Source organism: Lontra canadensis, unplaced genomic scaffold (assembly GCF_010015895.1).
Source record: "Lontra canadensis isolate GAN:19392208 unplaced genomic scaffold, GSC_riverotter_1.0 scaffold17, whole genome shotgun sequence".
NCBI classification, from domain to species: Eukaryota; Metazoa; Chordata; class Mammalia; order Carnivora; family Mustelidae; genus Lontra; species Lontra canadensis.
Window position 1 is genome coordinate 23,937,608 of NW_022631011.1, and position 13,189 is coordinate 23,950,796.

The 13,189-nt window shown below is 44.1% G+C and overlaps 1 long non-coding RNA gene across 1 annotated transcript in view; it reads right to left on the reverse strand.

Annotated features, from left to right (window-relative positions):
• Positions 1 to 4,261: 4,261 nt before the first annotated feature.
• Positions 4,262 to 13,189, reverse strand: part of LOC116868991 — a 17,052-nt gene continuing 8,124 nt past the window's right edge. Inside the window, exon 3 of the long non-coding RNA XR_004382933.1 lies at positions 4,262 to 4,285. This is a non-coding gene — a long non-coding RNA (uncharacterized LOC116868991). The remainder of the gene's footprint in view (positions 4,286 to 13,189) is intronic.

Sequence of the window (13,189 nt, forward strand, 5' to 3'; positions counted from 1 at the left end):
CCTTCCCAGAGGGGAGGTGGGGGTGGTGTCTGGTTCTCCCCCTCCTCCAGGGCACTGCCAATCTTCATCCTTGGCTCGAAAGGTGTAATAACACAACTAGAAACAAATCATAGGCCCATTTTTACCTGGAGTTGCCAACTGTCCTGGATTGACCGTTCTCATCCAAAACGTAAGCCTGGATTTTAGAGAAAAATAAGCACTTCAGAAGCATTTGGAATTCTCTCTCTCTCTCTCTCTTAAAACTTTCAAAGCCTGAAACCGAAAGAAGGCAATTCTTCTTAAGTTGCTATATGTAGATTCAAGCGCCTGCATTGATAATATTTACTATCAAGACTTCATTTTACATTTTAAAATAATATTCCAACTCTGAAAAAATTATTCTTTTGGCAGGTTTTCAGGAAATAAATATTTACCATATGAGATTTTAGGGAAAAAAAGAAAGGGGGAAGGGAAATTAGTCACTCAATACTTCGAAGCATCCAGCAACTTCAAAACCCCTGGAAAAATCAACACAAAGCAGACCCCTCGCAGATTTCTTAACATTTCTGTTCTCTTAGGAATGCCAACCTCTCAGCTCTCTCGCAAACACAATTTTCGAGCCAGGATTGGCCCAAACCAAACTGTGGTTTTTCATTCTCCTATAGCAATTGCACTCAAAGGGGTAATCACAGCTGCAGCTTCAAGTGAGCCCCCCAAAACTGGACAGAGTGGGGTTTGGTGCACACATATTTGTGTGACCTGCTCCGTGGAGGCTGTCCCGTTCTGGCCAGTCACTAGAGGAGGAGTGACCACCCACTGGGCAAGTGCTTACAGGAGAGACCATGTGTTCCCCAGCCCAGGGCTGCTCTCTGGGTTGGCAGGGTGGGTTGCCAAGGAAAAGTACAGACTTAAGTGCCAAAGAGCCTCACTCCTATCACGTCTCTGCCCGGAACCTACCACAGCAGAGAAGTTAACCAGCCACCTACCACCCATTTACCAGCACAGTGGAAGAGAAGGATCACAGGATTTCCGTGCTTGCTGGGAATGGACCGCTGCCATGTGAGAACCCCTCTCAGGGTGGTCTTAACAGAAAGTGGCGATGGCAATTGTTCCAGTGGGCAGAGATACAAACCACATACTTGGAGGCTCACTTTATGAAAAGGGAGAAGCAGCTTGAGATACAGATGGCTGTGAACTGGGGAACAAGGGTGAATTGCTTGGCTGCTTGGTCAGGGCCCTGAAGGAACCAGATTGGAAGGTCCGTGATAAAATAATCTGGGGAACAGGGATGAGACTGTGGGCACAACCAAGTTTGTGTTTCTTTGTATCCTACCTTAATGCCCACCAGAGAACTTCTACTGCAGGGGACGCTCTCAATAATGAGCTAGACAAGGGGTCTTGTTTTGTGGCGGTGGGCAACCCATCATGAGCCTCGAGGACACCAGACCACCCACTGGGTGGCAGAGGGATTTCAATTTCAGTTAGTCCATACTGAATTGACACCTGCCTTGCCCATGTGTCTCTGTTAGAACAACCATCCAAGGGCTCAGACAGTTCCTGATCTATAGTTGTGGCATCCTGCATAACTCTGTCACAATGGGTTCAGGACCACAGAGCCACTGGTCTTACCAGGTGGTTGCTTAACGAGGAGCAGCTAGTCCAGTGGGACAGTGAAGAGATTATTGAAGGCTTAGCCAGAGGCCTTGGGGGCAATAACCTGTAGGGTTGGGGTGCGGCTGTCTCAGTGTGTGGTATTTTCACTAAATCAGTGGCTCTGGTGCTATGTTCCCAAGACCTAGAATTCACAGAGACAGGAACTAAGGGGAGGAAGTAGGTGTGGAGCCTCTCAGTCCTTGCTTCTCAAGCTTGCAACTTCAGGCTCTGCCATATTAAAGTTCCTGGTTCCCACAAGGGAAACACTAGGCAGTGTGTGAACTTGGGTGGGTCATTTTAGTCTCCTCCTGTCAGCAGAAGAACTGACAAGGAAGAAGATTGCTGCACTGGTGGGCCAAATTGACCTCAGTTACCATGAGGAGTGGGTTGCTTCAAAATAATAAGAGCATGGAGGAGTTGACTAGAACCCAGAGGACTCATTTGGGTGTGTCTTGGTGCTTCCATGGGATAACAGTAACTGGGCAACTTCGATAGCTAGCTATGGCGTGATGAGGGCAAGGAAGCTCAGGGCTCAGGCTGAGGTGCTGGCTCATGGGCCCATCAGGCAGGCAGCCTTGGCTGTCTGGAGCACTGGCCAAGAGTCACGGAAATTAGAGTAGGTTGTACAGGAGGGAAATGAATCCTTTATCTTGAGATCTGCTTTCCAGGGAACTCAAGAGAGATCCCTAGCACCTGACAAAGGTTCTGAACCAAAGCCGGGAGGCCCTGCGTGGTTGACTCCATGAATCTTTGGTGACTGTAGGATTGCACGACTGCTTTGCACTCTGTCGTAAAGGAGCTCATGTTAATTCACGTTTGAGCCGTGCTTGGGGAGCTCGGGGCAAAGTCGGTCTATTAGCACGTGGCACTCCCAGCCAGTTTCAGCAAGGTTCACTGACTGTCTGTCCCGCAGAACCAGGGTCTCGTGGTGAAGGCTCACACAGCTTTGGAAACGCACCAAACCACCTCTCTGCTTGCCTCCCCGGGCCACTGTGTCCCCAGCAGGAACTCATTATTCCTTCAGAGAGCGAATGACAGAAATACAATCTTTCGAGCTTAACCATTTTCTTTCCCCAAGTAAAAAAGCCAAGTCACACATGGCTACAATTTGGGTGCTGTGTCACTTTGCCACTTTATTGCCCCACACATAAACCAGTTGAATGTTTTGGTAACCGACTGACTGAATTTAGTTTTTCAATTATCCCGTGTACCTTATCCCAATAAATTACCAAAATAAACAGCAAGCGTAATATAATTACAATGTCGACAGTAGTCTGAGGCTTAGCTAGATGAAAAATTGCTCTCCCTCCACCCCTTCATTTCTCTCTCCTGGGATCGGCTGCTGGGAGATGAATTCTCCAACATGGGAGCTATCTTCTTGAAATGCAGTCATAGGCGTGGGTGAACTGGGAAGTGTTTTGCCTAACCATGAAAACTCTGGTTAAGGTCAACAATCTATTAACCTCTTAATGCTCTTTCCATCTTTCTCACGTTCTCTTAGTTTTTGACATTTTGGCGGTCTGGTTCAGTGACTCTCAACCCTTTGGTTTCTAGCCCTTTCTCCCATTATGGAATGTTGGTGGCATGCTTGAAGGGATTGAAATAATCAAAACAGGAAACAAGCCATATATTGCCACGTGATCACTGCTAGGTGGAGTGCTTGCCGGTGGGGTCTGGGAAAGCATTCACAATTCTACGACTTTCTCCTGGCAGTTTTTCAGACCCATGTGTTTGTTTGAGATGACCTTTTCACGGTCTTGGTCTTTTGCTCACATGTTTAAATTATCATAAAATCTGCCTTTAGTACTGGATTGATTAAAAATCTGTATTTTACTGCCTGACTGTACGTTTCACGTAGCAACCGTCTCACCTCTGTGTTTCCTCTTTTGAACAGCTCTGTAACATGAGATACTCATTCTAGTTGTGCCAAAAAATGAAATTTACACCTTGCTCAGTATTTGATTTCATATTAGCAATGGGTTTGCAAGATGCCACTGTCCTTTATATGACCCATCAGTTAGAACCACGGATCTAGCTAGTCGTGGTGATTTCTGTGAAGAAAACAGTATGTGTTACCTTCGTTAAGAGAAAATGATGCAAAACTTGGAAATAAAGTAGAAGGATGAATTTCTATGCATAGGCAGATGGTTTCTGTCTGGCTGAAGAGTTAACCCCAAAGATTGTAGCCTTATTGCTCTGAAATGTAGTTTTTGTAGCTAATTTAGCATCTTCAATCTTTTAAAGAATAGACTGTATTTTTTAAAGATTTGATTTATTTATTTGAGACAGAGAGAGAGAGAGAGAGAGCCTAAGAGAGAGTGAGCATGAGCAGTGGGGGAGGAGCAGAGGGAGAGGGAGAAGCATTCTCCCCACTGAACAAGGAGCCTGATGCGGAACTCGATCCTAGGATGCTGCAATCACGACCCGGCACCCTAGACTGTATTTTTATTTTAAAGATTTTATTTATTTATTTGACAGAGAGAGAGAGAGAGAGAGAGAGAGATCACAAGTAGGCAGAGAGGCAGGCAGAGAGAGAGGGGGAAGCAGGCTGCCCACCAAGCAGAGAGCCCGATGCGGGGCTTGATACCAGGACCCTGAGATCATGACTTGAGCTGAAGGCAGAGGCTTAACCCACTGAGCCACCCAGGCACCCCTAGACTGTATTTTTTATAACAGTTTTAGATTTACTGAAAAATTGAGAAGCTAGTGCAGAGGGTTCCCTTGTATCCTGTATGAACCCAGTTTTCCTTATTTTTAACATCTTATGTTAATAGGATACGTGTGCTATAAATAACGAACCAATATTATTACCTTATTATTCGGCAAACTCCATATTTGACTTCGATTCCCTTAGTTTTGACCCGATGTCTCTTTCTATCCCACAATCCCACCAGGATACCACCTCCCATATAATGGTCAGGTCTCTGTAGGCGCCTCTCCGCTGCGGCAGTTGCTGGTCTTTCATTATTTTTGATGAGCTTGACAATTTTGAGGAGTCCTGATCACGTATCTATGGGAATGCATCCAGTGTTTTTGCATGATTAGACTAGTTTTATGGGCTTGGGGAAAAGACCACAGAGATAAAGTGCCATTGTCATTACACCCTATCAAGGGTACATCCTATCAACATTATATCAAAATGATATACGATTGCTAATGTTGGCCCAGAGCACCTGGCAGAGGTAGTGTTTGTCAAGTGTCTCCACTGCACACATCTCTTTTCTTCCCCCTTTCAACTCTGTCCTCTCTGGAATGTAGTTCATGTACCACAGCATGTAGTTCATCCCTAGAGTCCCGAGTTTTGCTCTGCCTCCTTGAGGGTGGAGGGTCTCCATAAATTGTTTGGAATTCTTCTTCAGGGGGGTTTGTTTCTCCCCCACTTGCTAATTTATTGAACCATTTATTTATATCCTTTTTATAGGGACTCATGTCTCCCAGGCGCCAGGTTTTTTGGTTGCTAATGGGGTATTGTTTCTCCTGAGCCCTCTCAGCCGACAGCAGGGAAATACATGTATGTATATTAACATATACACCCATGTATATTAACATATACACCCATGTATATTATATGTATATGTACACACATGTCTGTGAATGTTTCTGTATGTAACCATCTGTAACCATATGAAACTAAACATGAGTTCTTACGAATGTCTCCAACTCCAACCACATGAGTCATTCTGGCCTCCTTCCCTGAACTCCCCGTAAATTCTCACTTCAAGAGTGGGAAGCCTGATTCCCACCACCCACCATCCATTCATTTAATTGTTCAATTCTAAGATTCACGTAATGTAGCATCAGAATAGTTAATCCATGCCCCCATGGGAAACCACTTCATTTGCTGGGGTACAGTGCTTACACCCAGCTCCTTCTGCCTTTAGTCTTACAGATTCCACTAATTTCCAGTTACTTAGGTCAGCACACGCCCCACCCCCCTCCCCTCCCGTGCAGTGAGATTGTTTCACATATTTGTCATACAGCCAGATTCTCAGGTCATAGCCAGCATTCCATCCTGGGATCCCCCAAGCTCTTAAATGATTTTTAAACCTTTTCCACACATTAGGATGCCCTCTTCATGCTGGAAAGCTTTATGGGCTTTGATAAATGTATAATGTTAAGTATCATACAGTTTTACTGTCTTAAAAAAAATCCTCTGTACTCTACTTATCCATTCTTCTCTCTTCCCTTCCTCCTGGCAATTGCTGATCTTTTTACTATTTCCACAGTTCTGCCTTTTCCAGAACGCCCAATAATTGGAATCCTACAGTATTTGACCTTTTACTTAGCAGTATGCACTTAAGTTTCCTTCATGTTTTTTTTTTTTTTTTGTGGCTTGTTGCTCATTTCTTTTTGTCACTGACTAATATTCCATTGCACAATGTAGCACAGTTTGTTTATCCATTCACTTACTGAAGGACATCTTGGTTGCTTCTAGTTTTTGGCATTATGAACAAAGCTGCTATATTTCTGCTAGCAGCCCTTTTTTCATTGCCTGTATGTATTCATTTCTTCTGTATGCCTTTGAACCAGTTTTTCTGTCTTGCCAGTTCCCTCATTAACAACATGTGCCCACTGTATTATTTGTATGAGAATTACGTTTTTAACCTTTTGGCAGTCATACGTTGACATGCTCTTTTTATAAAATGCCTTTGGGAAGATGTATTCCTTCTGCAGCTTGGGGCACATTGCTGTATGATCCACATCATTTCCATAAGTGTGGCTCTTGATGTGGCCTTGGGTTGGGTGAGCACTTCTAAGGGTGAGCCGAGGCGAGCATTTCTGATGAGTGGTGCTGTTGTGGTTACACAACAGAGTTTGTTGAAAAAGTACTACTTTGTTAATGCTCCTTGAGATGATTTTGAGTCCATTGAGACTTTCATCAGGTTATGAGGATCACCTGAATGGGTCAGTCAGTTGAGCATCCAACCCATGATTTCCTGATTTCAGGTCGAAATCTCATGGGTCATAGGTTTGAGCCCCTTGTTGATCTCCTCGTTCAGTAGAGTCTTCTTGTCCCTTTCTCTATGCCCACCCCCAAGCCCCACCTCCCCCAATCAATCAATCAATCAGTCAATCTTTAAAAAAAAAAAAAAGACTTTCATCAGGTCACGTTGAGGACATTATTCATGTAAGGAACATGGCAGGTGAGTGGGATCGAAATGGCACTGGGTTTGAAGACTCCTCTGTTATTTAGCACCAAGTCCATTAACACCTAGAACCTCAGCTTCCTAATTTTTATAAGGTTGGAAACATGTAGCAACACAATGATGCTATGGTGGATAAAATATCCTAATCCATTGAGATATTTGTTTAAAGTTAATGAAATTACGTGTGTGAAATACGTTCTAAGCTCTATAAAAGCACGAGTTGTTACTGTCTAGTACAGTGGCTGGCAAACTTTTTCCTTGAAGGATCAGACAGGAACTATTTTCAGCTTTGCAGGCTACATGGTCTCGCTGCAACTATAGAGCTCACTGTGACAGTTCAAAGGCAGCCATAGTTGGACAGCACATAAACCAATGAGCATAGCTGTGTTCCAATAAAACTTTGTTTATAAAAACAAGCAGTGGGGGTGCCTGGGTGGCTCAGTGCGTTAAGCCTCTGCCTTCGGCTCAGGTCATGATCTCAGGGTCCTGGGATCAAGCCCCTCTTCGGGCTCTCTGTTCAGCAGGGAGCCTGCTTCCCACCCCCCACCCCCGCCTGCCTCTCTGCCTACTTGTGATCTCTGTCTGTCAAATAAGTAAATAAAATCTTTAAACAAACAAACAAACAGTGATCTGTATTTGGGCCATGGGCAGTAATATGCTGACTCCTTGTGTAGAATAAGTGTGGAAAGATAAAAACTGCTTTCTCCTCCTTTCCTTCTCAAATTTGTTCCAAATATAGTACTGAGGAGGACATCCAATCATTTATTGAGGGTCTTGAGTCTCTGGGTGGGTTGAGTTATTTGTCAGCCCAGCTCTTTAAAAATATGACATCGTCCCTGCTTTCTACCCAGGGTCCCACCTTCTCTGTGGAAACCACCTGCTTCTGCGGGACTGCCACACTCATCTGTCTATGAATCTGCTCACCTGCTCTCTGGGCCATATTATTAGGTGTTTGGGAGGACTGAAACCCGGTTATTTCTTTATCTGAGCCAGAGAACTGAAAGAGAGTGCCACAGGAGGGGAAGACCAAGATCGTTGCCCCTTTAAAGCTTGCAGTTATTCTGTGAGGTAGGTTTTGGCACACCTATTTCACATTTGACAAGTTCAAATTTCAGAGTGAGTTCATTTGACTTTTCACATATAAACATTTTTTCAGAAGTCGTGACATCTCAGCCTCCACAAGAGCAGAAAATTTCATGTTGTCAACTCAACTCAATGAGTGCAAGTTCCCCCGTCCCCTCCTTTACTCCTTGTGTGTGGGTGGGGTGAGCTAAGTTTCTGGGGTGTTGGATTATATGACATCATGGTGGGGAGGGGTCGACATCAGCCTCTGTTTCCTGTGTTCTCCTGAGAACTTTGTCTTTTCTAGTCTATGTGGTCTTCATGGTTTCCTATCATGTATGTGATAATCACACATTCCTCCCTCTCCATGTCCCAAACACTGGCTCCTTTGGGGCTGTGGCTTGTGCTCATTTTCCTGTTCATGGAGGGGCTCACAGGATCCTTTTGCTGGTTCTATGAGGCTTTCCTGTGGTTCACCTGACCTGGAAATTTCCTTAGTCATTGTCAGGCTGCCCTTCTGGGGCCATTTTGGATATGAGGCTTTTCTTCAAGACTTGAATTCTGAGCTACTACCTGGGAAGCCAGACAATGGACTCTTTGGCTCTGGACACCCTTTAAGGTTATCTGGGATTTCTCTTTCCCCTTCTGTCCAAGGTTTTAGGTCCATGGAGGGGGCCACTGAGCAGGGCACTTCTTAAGGACCTAAATGGGTTGTAACCTTGCTTACTTTTCTTCCTACAATCATTGACTCCATCTTTGCTTTTTTCAAGTAGAGACAAATGTTTTAATGTCATCCTACATTTTTTCCTGTTCCTTAGTTCATAGTATACACTCTGCAGAATTCTCAAGGATCCTAGTTCCTTAGTTCAACATTTTCGGTCCCAAACAGTTTTCTCTTTCAAACCCCCTGCCTGCTGTAACAAAAAAGTTTTGTTTTCAAGATAATGTCTCTGCATGAGGCTCTAACAAGAATCCTTCAGAACTCACAGTTGAGCAATTACTTCTTCAAGTTTAGCACATTCGTCTTCCCTCTAAGAACAGTATGTATGGAGAACTGCTTTCATTTTGTTTGGTTGGTTTTTCCTAGAAACAAATATTATGAAAAGCTTAAGATCAGATTGAATATAGATCAGTATAGGATCCTGTTTCTTTGTCTAAATGATTAAGGGAAAGGCACAAGGGAGGAGGAGGCGGAGAAACCTTGGGTAGTATCTCAAAGTATCAACTGTGCATCCTCACAGATGAGGAAGCAGAGGCCCCAAGAGGCTGGGCACTGGCCCAGGGCAAACCAGAGAGATCGGAGGACGTGGAACTCTAAGCCAGGTCAGTGGCCAGGCCTGCCTGATTTCAAAACAAATCCGATCTAGGGGGACAGTTGTAAAAGGAAGGAGTTCTCCATTTTAGCAGGTCCAAATGCTGCAGAGAAGCCCAGAGAGGTAAGAAAGAAGACAGAGGTTTTTCAAATGCGACAGAGGTTCAGATAACCACTGACAGGTTTGCTCTATGCTGGATTTTGTCCCCCATCACAAGACTGCAGACTCCGAAGTCTTGATCCGTTTGCTCCACTGAGGTATTGCTGACTGTTTAGAGCTCCCAAGGAGTGTGCATCCTTAAAATATTTTTATCTGGGTGTCCAGTGGGAGAAGGTTCTAAAGAGTAGGACATCAGCAAGGATATATTGTACTTGACCATTATATAAATGATACATGGCTAGAGGAAGGTGCCAATTGAAGAACACGGGAAAAAGAAGGCGTTGAAGTGAGTGGAAAAAAGGGTTTGAGTGAGGATGTGAGGGTTCCTCCAAATTTTATTGGTGTCCCAAATTCCTGCAAAAGAGAAGAGCCAAAAGGGTTGCCCCTCTGAAGACAGGCTAACAATGGCCATCCATGAAGGAATCCTTTTTTAGACTCTTTGTAAACTTTTCTAAATAAGTAGTGTCAGTTTGTAAGCCCTCCCTAGCTGTGCGCTAAGTATGTGGAATCTTTGTTATCTTACCCTGGGAGGGCTGGCTGCTATCTGTATCTTGGAGGACAGATTTTAATACTTCTTTTTTTCGTTTTCTTTCTGGAACTGCTTCCTAAATGCCTTGTGACAGCCAGGTTCCCAAGGCAAATGGCCTCACAGAGATCTGTTCCTTCTAGGACCTCAATGAGGTGCCTCACTCTCCCTGTGCAGGTGGGGAGAGGCAGCCTCTGGGGGCTGGCTGACCTCTGCTGCTGTGACAAACCATTGACTGCTTGTTTAATTTCTCCTTGAAACAAACATTATGAAAAGCTGACGTTCAGATTAAATAAAGATCAGTTAGGATTCCGATCTGTATTTTTTTTAAACCTTTTCTTTTTAAAATCTTCTCTTATTGTGGGAACCCTCTCAACATATTTTACTGAGATGTAATTGACACATGATGTGTTAGTTTTAGGTGGATGACATCATGATTTAATATTGTAAAATGATCACCACAGTAAGTGTAATTCATATTCATTTCCACCTCTTAACCTTCTTTAAGTGTACAGTATTGTTGTGCTTACAATATTGTTGCCTTTTGGCTTGATGTTGGCCAACAGATCTCTCAAGAACTTACTCCTCTTGCTTAAGTGAAACTTTATGCCTGTTGATTGGTAACTCCCTACTTCCCCCTCCTCCCATGTTCCTGTCTTAATTCAATTTGACTCCTATGTATCCAGTGCCTCCGATATACAGGGCACGGTGGCCAGTAGCTATAGAAATGTGAAAGAGGGAAGTCCCAGCTCCCGCCTCAAGAAGTGCCTATCACCTGTGGGGTAGGGAGGTAGATAAATATTCAGGTAACTGGCAGAAAGTCAGTACCTTAAGAGAGGAAAAAAGGGGCATGAGAGGTTAAACTATTTCCCACTGGGGTCTTCATGGGGGACCTAGCATGTAAGGCAGAATTTGTAAGGAGAGCCTAATTTCATTGGGTGGATGGATGTGTGGCTAAAAAGTAATCTACCTAGGGAAGTTCATCACGGATATAGAAATACTAGGGTTTTGCTCCTCTATGGACCTCAGGCCATCTAAAATTAGAAGCAGATCCCAGGGGGGCCTGGGTGGATCCCGATTAAGTATCCAACTCTTGATTTCAGCTCAGGTCATAATCTCAGGGTCCTAGGAGGGAGCCCCTCATTGGGCTCCCCCTTTTTTTTTTTTTTTAGATTTTATTTATTTAACAGACAGATCACAAGTAGGCAGAGAGGCAGGCAGAGAGAGAGAAGGGAGGAAGCAGGCTCCCCGCTGAGCAGAGAGCCCGATGCGGGGCTCGATCCCAGGACCCTGGGACCATGACCTGAGCTGAAGGCAGAGGCTTTAACCCACTGAGCCACCCAGGTGCCCCGGGCTCCCCTTTTAATGGGGAGTCTGCTTGAGGATTTTCTCTCTCTCTCCCTTTGTCCCTCCCCCACTCATGCAAGTGCTCTTTCTCTCTCTTTCTAAAAAATCTTAAAAAAAAAAAAAAGCAGCAGCAGATTCTGGTTTATTCCTCTGCCCTTTTCCCCAGGACTGCCTGAGACTTCAATTATTGTATAAAGTTCCCAACTACCTCGAATATCAAAATAAACCAAAAATGCTTTCCTGGAAAGACGGAGAATTAGCCTTGAGAAAACAGACGAGTAATAGGTCTTGGAAGGGAAGAGAAGAGGGGGCAGAACAGAATTTATAGGTATAAGAAAGAGGTGGTATTGTCTCCATAAGGTACTAAGGACCTCTTAATGCCACAGTGGACCATGAAAAAAACAGGAATCTGTGCTACAGATGAGCATCAGGAGAGAGCAGATTTGAAGGACCAAAGCCAAGCTATAGCTGCAGCTACGTGCCTCTGCCTCTTGACCTAACAACAGTCTCATCAACCAGTGGGTGCATATGCGAAGTGCCAGTTGACGCATACATTGAGTCCTGAGGAGCTCAGGCCTGGACATTTGGGCTCTTTCTATAATCAGAGGTGGCCAGGTCCCTGGGAGCATAGCCACAGATGGAGGCACAAAGGAGAGGTCAGTGTGGCAGAGGGAAGCAAGTGAGGGCAGGATGGTGCGTGAGTACTAACAAGCAGAAGTACTCATATGGGCCAGATTCTGGGCACTAAAGGCCTTATCTGTATTTTCTAACTTAATGCCCACAAAAACGGAGGCAGTTGCTGATGACTTTGGAGAGTACTTTTTCCAGAGAGCAGGGGGAGAGGGAGCCAAGTCTGTAAGGCATAAAGGAGTGGGAAGGTAGAGGGGAAGTGGAGGCTGCAGATCTAGGCTATTCTGAGAAGTGTGTCTTTAGCAGGAGATGAGGGAGAAAGAATAGCAGTTTAAGAAAGAGAGTTACTTTTTATATTTTTACTTCCCTTAAAAACATTGGAGGGGGCTGGGATATGAAATAGATGGAGAGGAGGGGAAGGAGCAAGTATCAGAGGAGAGGCTGAAGATACTAGAGAAGGGTTTCTTGAGTGGTGTATTCCCAGGGCTGCTGAGGTGATGTGCCTCCCTGGGGTGCAGTGAGTTGGTTCTGGGAACAGGTGTGAATGAAGTCAAGGGCACAAGGAGTTAGGAGGGCTGTGGCCCAGGTGGGAGGTGTTGTTCCTCAACAAAGAAGGAATGAAAAGGGGAAGGCACAGAGAAGTATTAAAACGGGCAGGAGGAAATTACCTGAAACCATAAAATTCCTAAAAGAAAACATAGGTTATAATGTTTGACATTAGGTGTAGACACATTTTTCTAGATATGTCTCCCCAGGCAAAGGACACAAAAGAAAAAATAAACTATCGGGACTACACCAAAGTAAAAAGTTTTTGCACAGCAAAGGAAACAAGCAACAAAACAAAAAGTCAACCTAGTGAATGGGAGAAAATATTTGCAAATGATATATCTGATAAGGATTAATATCTAAAATATGTAAAGAATTTATACACCTCACCACCAAAAAACCAAAAAAATTTGATTAAAAATGGGCAGAGATCCTAAATAGACATTTTTTCCAAAAATACCCACTGATGGCCAACGGACACACGAAAAGATGCTCAACATTGCTAATCATCAGGGAAATGAAAATCAAAACCACATCACCTTACACCAGTCAGAATGGCCAGAATCAAAGACAAAAGAAATAGCAAGTGTTGGCAAGGATGTAGAGAAAAAGGAACTCTCATACACTGTTGATGGAAATGTAAATTGGTAGAGCTCCTGCAAAAGACTGTATGGAGGTTCTGCTAAAAATTAAACATAGAATTACCATGTGATCCATGTAATTCTACTACTGGGTATTTACCCAAAGAAAATGAAGACACTAATTCAAAAATATATATGTAGCCTAAAAATTAACAAGTCAGGAAATGACAGATGCTGGCGAGGATG